Raw genomic sequence first — 6,000 nt, 5'->3', positions numbered from 1 at the left:
TGGTGTTGTTTTTATCTGCAAATGGTCAGTATAGATAGCATTTATTTCTATTTCTGCTTTGTAAAAGGCACAACTTTTAAGTAAAATGTCATTTTCTTAGACTTAGAGCAAGACCTTAGTCCTAAAGACTAACTAAAGGGCCTCACAAAGACAGCAAAACAAAAATTGTGGTGTGTGTGCAGTTGTTTGAAAAAGCCTCGGGCCAGCCTTCATTTCTTATAATTTGCTTTCAAGAAGCCAGACGTTCTTGGAAGCGGTCTTGAGCAATAGTGATCCAGGGTTTCTGACTCTGTCTTTTTCTTTTTCTTCTTTTTTTAATTTTGAAGATTAGCTTATTTTTCCTCTAATTTTCAGACTCATTTTAAGAAGAATATTTTGTAGTTTGTTAGGCCACTTAACACTATGAATCATTCAAGCATAGCAAAGGTAGTTAAGGGATTATCTGGTCTTATGTCTACACAAAACAGCCACACCAAAACCTTTACAGGCAACCTACAAAACTCCCCAACAAAAAACAAAACAAAAATCCCGTTCATGTATTTATTTTATATATTACATCTCACTGTTTGCATATTTAAGTTTACCATTCCCATCCTATACACGTCCTTATCAAGAAACGTGTTCCTTCTCTTGTGTCTTTATGTTTCAGTTTTTCTTCTTTCTTTTATTTATATTATTTACTGTGTATGCTGTTAGGACTCTTAATTACTGCAACAATAAGGTGATTTTTCAAAGAGTTATCAAATTTATCATATAATATCATAATGTTTGCAGTTTGACCCTAAAATTGAGAAAACTGGAAAATGGGTGGACAAAACAATAAATGTCAGGCCTGATACTATCCACACCACAACAGTATTTGAAAGTCATGTCTTTAAAATGTTGTAAAGAAATAAGCAATTAAGAGATGCATCTGGTCCTTCAATCAATCCTTCTAACATTCACTGAAGTCTCATAAAGCCTCATGAAATGGTCTCAGTGTAAAGTTGGCTGTTACACAGCTAATTTTAAGGAAGGGAAACAGGGAGAAAAGGCTGGGGTGTGTCCCAAATTACTCAAGAACGTGCCTGAAAATCAGTGGCAACAGGTCTTACTGAGTGATGAATCCAAATTTGAAATATGTTGTTCAAATCATAATCAATATATAAGAGAGGAGGAGGACAGGAGGGAGGTACATGTGGTCTTGGTGGATTTTCTTTCTTTCTTTTTTTTTTACTTATATACAGTATTTGTATGTATCATTGCATGCTTAAATAAGTCACCCAACATGTTTACCATTTTCCTAGGGAAATATAATTTATAGCCTGTCAAGATTTTTGCACAGCACTATTAGTGTGCCACTCCCAGTACACACAAGATGTGTCTGGCTCCAGTTGTGGCCTGAAAAAACATCCAGAACTGAAGCTAGAAAACTGATTTTGTGTCTCTCTGTCTCACTCCTCCTTCAAGCCACTGCAGCTAATTAAATGGGACGTTTTAAACCTGTATTTTGTTATTTGTTTTGGTTTTGATAGATGTGACCAATCTATTTTCCGTTGCTGGGTTGGGTTCGAATGATGTCACCAAATCCTACAGTTTAACTGACTTCTTTTCTTTTTGTGCGGCCAACTGACTTTTCTTTGGTTATTCGGTGTTGATGTTGGTTTGTGGGTTGTTCATTTTTTGTTTATCAACAGTGAAAAAAAGAAGAAGAAGTAGGTTTGACTGATTTTAGTTATTTTAGACAGCTTTTGTGGAAAGCCCTTCTGATTATATTCATTAATGAATATTCAGTACAGTACTGTATGCCCAACACTTCTTTAGATGCTCCTTTTCACTTTCCAAAGTGCATTGGTTCTTTCTCATAATCTGGAATTAATAATGTCTAAACCATCTGAGTACAGTGAGACAGGGTAGTGATTGAAAAGTTCTCGTCTAGTCTTGGGAGTGCAAAAAGAATTGCCTAAACATGTTGCTTTGTCCATTCTTGTTCATAATTCCACCCTCAATCTCTGGTTTGTTACATCCCTGGTGTGAAACATCACATCAGGTGATTCAAATAGACAAATATCTCGTGACTTAGGTGATGTCAGAAGAGTTTTGAACAACACACCCAAAGTTCTTAGAAATCTAAGCGATCTGTTCTCAAATGTTCTAGCCTGTGGGCATGTCTGTTCCATCGCAACATGCAGGAACTTGAGTGTTTGATGCAAACATCTTACTGCCCTGAAAATGTTACAATACTTGGTTCAGGTGAAAAAACAACAACAACAAAAAACGTTAATGAAAACCTCAAATAAAATTTAATGTATTGACATCCCAGTACTGTTTTTTTTCTCCAGAAGAAAAAGCAGTGAAACATATGTAGAGGACTACTGTCAGTGAAAACAAATGATGAAATAAACACATGAAAGTGGAAATAATACAAAAGCACATGAAAACTGAACGACTCTTAAAAATGCAGTTGTTTATATTTATTTTATCAATGATAATAGTAATTTATATTTCTTTATTATTTATTTTATTCTTTATATTTATAAATGTTTGTTTTCCCAATACTTTTCATAGCGTGCTTGGTTTTTCTTTACCTTAAATATTTCTCATCAAAAAGTGTTTTGGTTGAATAACCTGCATCTCATTTCTTTTGATATGACAGGTCATATGGAATGAGCTTTAAGACCTCAAGAGTCTACGATACATATTGATTTTGATTATATATAGAAAAGCGCATCTGAAATGTAAAAGTGAGGTCTGAGGTCAAACTATAGTGTGATATTTAGAAGCCCCATTAAGCAGTATCATTTCCTAAATGTTGCCAATGCAGGGGTCCAAAGCAATGCAACTTTTAAAATCCCCATGTATCATTCTCTATATGCCTTTATGTTATCAATCCAGCTTTGTATAGCAATATTATCACTTTGACCTTCATATTACTCTATTGACCTTGAAAGAGAGGTCACAGGTCAAATGTGGCATTATATTTTAAATCTTTACATGGCACTTTAGATATGCTGACTATGCATACCACACAATTTACTTTGAAATAATTAACTCGGCGTCTCGTCTCTTGATGCATGACTCGTGTTGATGATGATTTGGCTCCACCTGGTGAACCTGACACCAAATTGCAGCCTGTCTCTGCTTTAAGCCATGATTACGATGAGTAGTGCTGCTGGTTTTCCGTCTGTTTTGTTCAAGACGAATCACTGGAATTTTCAGGGAAGTCTTTGGAGTCAGGTTTATTTACCTTCATCTTATCTTAGGCTATCAAAGAGTCCCATGATGCTTTAAGCTAAGTGGTTAAATGTTGCATTTAAAGTCTTAAACCTGTGTCCCTACATGTGCAAACTGAACTTTAGACACGGGAATTATAACCGAGTGCTTTCATTGATCACTGAGTCTAATTTAGGCACAGCATCTATAAACCGCTCCTGATTCATTTAATGTTTATTCATTTTAGCTTAGGCCGTTCCACACATTTTTGCATTTTTATCATTATCAAAGGCTTGTCTCTGGTCTGATATTGATAACAGCTTGCAATTAGTCTTCCTTTCAGTAATAACAATATTGAACAAGAATCCAACGAATTAATACACTCAGTTTATTTATATAATTGAAGAGTCCTCTTCACATATAATTATGGAGTTCCACAGGGTTCAGTGCTAGGACCAATTGTGCTTACATTATACATGCTTCCCTTAGGCAGCATCATTAGAAGACATAGCATACATTTACACTGCTATGCAGATGACACCCAGCTCTATCTGTCCATGAAGCCAGATAACACACACCAATTAGTTAAACTGCAGGAATGTCTTAAAGACATAAAGACCTGGATGGCCGCTAACTTTCTGCTTCTTAATTCAGATCAAACTGAGGTTATTGTACTCGGCCCTGAAAATCTTGGAAATATGGTATCTAACCAGATTCTTACTCTGGATGGCATTACCTTGGCCTCCAGTAACACTGTGAGAAAACCTTAGGATATGCCCTTCAATGCACATATTAAAATATGTAGGACTGCTTCCTTCCATTTGCGCAACATCTCTAAAATTAGAAATATCCTGTCTCAGAGTGACACTGAAAAACTAGTTCATGCATTTATTACTTCCAGGCTGGACTACTGTAATTCATTATTATCAGGATGTCCAAAAAACTCACTGAAAAGCCTTCAGCTAATCCAAAATGCTGCAGCAAGAGTCCTGACAGGGACTAGAAAGAGAGAGCAGATTTCTCCTGTTTTGGCTTCCCTTCATTGGCTTCCTGTTAAATCCAGAATTGAATTCAAAATCCTGCTCCTCACATACAAGGTCTTAAATAATCAGGCCCCATCTTATCTTAATGACCTTGTAGTACCATATCACCCTATTAGAGCACTTCGCTCTCGCTCTGCAGGCCTACTTGTTGTTCCTAGAGTATTTAAAAGTAGAATGGGAGGCAGAGCCTTCAGTTTTCAGGCCCCTCTTCTGTGGAACCAGCTTCCAGTTTGGATTCAGGAGACAGACACTATCTCTACTTTCAAGATTAGGCTTCAAACTTTCCTTTTCGCTAAAGCATATAGTTAGGGCTGGACCAGGTGACCCTGAATCCTCCCTTAGTTATGCTGCAGTTATGCGCAAGGCTGCCACGGCTGCCTTGCGCCTGGACCCAGCCCAGCTCCCAGCGCTGACATAGGTTCAAGGTTCTTTATTTGTCACATGCATAGTTATACAAGTATAACACACAGTGAAATGTAGCCTGACACGCTCCTCGACATGTGCAAAAATTGGGGGGGCGGGGGGGTAGAGGAAGAAGAGATATATATATATATATATATATATATATATATATATATATATATATATATATATATATATATATATATATATATATATCTTCTTCCTCTACCCCCCCTAACCCTAACCCTGATTATTTCACATTTTACTTGTGAGCAACGGCACATTTAAATCTTACAAATATAGTTATTTGGCTTATATCGTGATAGATATCGTTATCGCCTGAAATGAAAAAAGCATATCGTGATATGAAAAAATCTTATATCGCCCAGCTCTAATTCTGTGTAACATGTCATATGATATTTTAAATCGTTAAACACCACTTTCTAGATGTTGACAATACATACCACACTTGTGAGAATCACAATCACTTGTGAGGGTTTTTTTTGCCAATTTTTCAGGCAACAAGTCATTAAATTGACCTTGAAGACCTTGTTGGATGTCAGCCATGTGATTTTAATGCATTGTTATCATGACCCACTCTACACTCCTATAGAGTTTTATCAGAATCCATTCAAAACCTTTCGAGTTATCGTGCTTACAGACAGAATGATCACACACACTCGTGCAAACGCTACCAAAAGGACGTAAGAATGATTTTCTATGAATTTATTTTCAAATCAATAACTCGTCTCGCCTCGTGGAACTTCGCTAATGTTGACGGTGATTTGGCGCCACCTGGTGGACATGACGTCACATTGCAGCCTGTGTCTCTGCTGTTATCCTCGATGGCGGTGAGTTCTGCTGCTGTTGACATGAGTGTATTTTTCTGTCTGCCTGTTTTAAGCATAGCATTTGAACTGTCAGGCAAGAAATTTATAAATTTGCCTTTTAACTTACCCCGTATTTGCCATTTAAGCTTTGACTTTCAAAGAGTCTAACGATGCTTTAAGAACCATTACTCATCTCACACATTATATTTTTGTATATTTCATTATATTAATGTTTTATTTTTGTATTTTTTTTTATTTCAGTTTACAGTGGGCTTCTTTTTCCTGACTTTACTTGTAAGTAACTAACTGTAATAATCTTGCAGTACTACGGTGTTTTTATATTTTACATGTGACTGTTGCATTGTGGGTCCTCATTGGTTTGACATTTCTGATTCTACTATGTTTGGTCCTTTTCACACCAGTGACAGTAAACATAACCCTTAAATTATAATACAGTGTCAGTGTAAGGCTTCTCTCTGATCTGATATTGATAACAGCTTGCTATTACACTTCCTTGCAGTCATTATAATATT

The sequence above is a fragment of the Diplotaxodon limnothrissa genome, linkage group LG19, assembly GCF_057381915.1.
Source record: "Diplotaxodon limnothrissa isolate DT_005_m linkage group LG19, D_limnothrissa_male_GT1.1, whole genome shotgun sequence".
In the NCBI taxonomy this organism is placed as follows: Eukaryota; Metazoa; Chordata; class Actinopteri; order Cichliformes; family Cichlidae; genus Diplotaxodon; species Diplotaxodon limnothrissa.
This window is presented reverse-complemented; position numbering follows the sequence as displayed.